Below are 1,442 nucleotides of genomic sequence, written 5' to 3'. Positions count from 1 at the left end.
GGGGACCAGGAGCCATGTCCAGTATCTCTGGAATTGACAGTCCCTGAGGTATACCTGGATATGACTGGAGGACCAGGAGTCACATCCAGTATCTCTGGAATTGAAATTGTACTGTAGGAAAGTCGAGCCTTAGGATGTGATTCCCCCTCTTTTATTCTTCACCTGCTAGAATTACAGGCACGCATCTGTTCCCAGTTCCCCATATTTGTTAGTGATTGCGTGGTCCATATCCTTGACCAAGACATCTCGGATTGCTCATTTATATGGCTGATTCTTTATAGGGTGGCAATATATTTGGCCTCTGATGTGTTAAAGGATCCATGGATAGCTCATAAAACAAGTCATGATCCATATACAGATAATTAACTCTGAAGTAAGTCAAACAATCTGCTGGAGAAAACACGTGCTTCTGGGGGTGTGTATTGACAAAGCAAACAGTCCTAGGCCACATGCAGAATATTGTAGGAACTTCATACCAAATGCAGAGGGATGATCCTTATGAAAGGACCTCTCATCATCGTAGAAGATTAAAACAGTACTGTGCAGCGAATCCCACTCCCAGGTAATACCATAAGCATCATCTTTCCACAACCAACTACAACATCGATTCCAAACATAGATCATCAAAAATGAAACATGCAAAACTTTTCTAAACTCTGTTCAACTGCTTCTTAGTAACCATCAGAGGTTGTTTGTGGTGATTACCATGGAGATAAAGCCTGTTCCTCCTTGGAGACAACCCAGAATCTAACCACGCAGATGCTGCCACTAAAAGGTGACATTGCAATGGCCTTTCTGAATGATCTCAGGGCCAGTCACCTGCCCTTTTATGAACTCCCGCATCCTAGGCTCATCTGTATTGAAAACTTCCTGCCAGGTATTATCCTGTAGATAATACATGAGAGGTGAATACTTTGTTGAATTCTGTCTCAGGAAAATAGATAGACATGGGGTCTTTCCTCGACAGAGGAGGTCAGAGCTGTGTTTCAGCCGTAACTGAGTCCCAGGGAAAGCCTTCATCCCTGCAAGAATCTCCATCTTGCTGTGGCTCAGCAGGTGGGATTCCTGTAACTGTGGACTTTTTGATGGAACTCCCGCATGCTTCTGACCTTGACCAAGACTTCTGGACCCATCATCAAAAATTAGGATTGCTGCTTCTTAGAAGTATTTAGAGTTTAGCCAACTACACTGAAGGCTTTCATTTTATCTCATAGAACCTTTGCTACACTGGTTCCTACTGGGCTGAAAACTACATGTAATGGACTGGGTGTGGTGGTCCGAACCTAAATCAATTCCAGAACTCAAGAGGCAGAGGCAAGTGGATCTCTCTGAGTTTGAGGGCAGCCTTGTCTATATATTGAGTACCAAGCCAGAGTGAGATGGCCCTGTATGAAAAGAAAATTAACTCAAAAAGGAAAAACCTATCTATTTACTGGGAAAGA

Source organism: Microtus ochrogaster, unplaced genomic scaffold (assembly GCF_000317375.1).
Source record: "Microtus ochrogaster isolate Prairie Vole_2 unplaced genomic scaffold, MicOch1.0 UNK47, whole genome shotgun sequence".
In the NCBI taxonomy this organism is placed as follows: domain Eukaryota; kingdom Metazoa; phylum Chordata; class Mammalia; order Rodentia; family Cricetidae; genus Microtus; species Microtus ochrogaster.
This window is presented reverse-complemented; position numbering follows the sequence as displayed.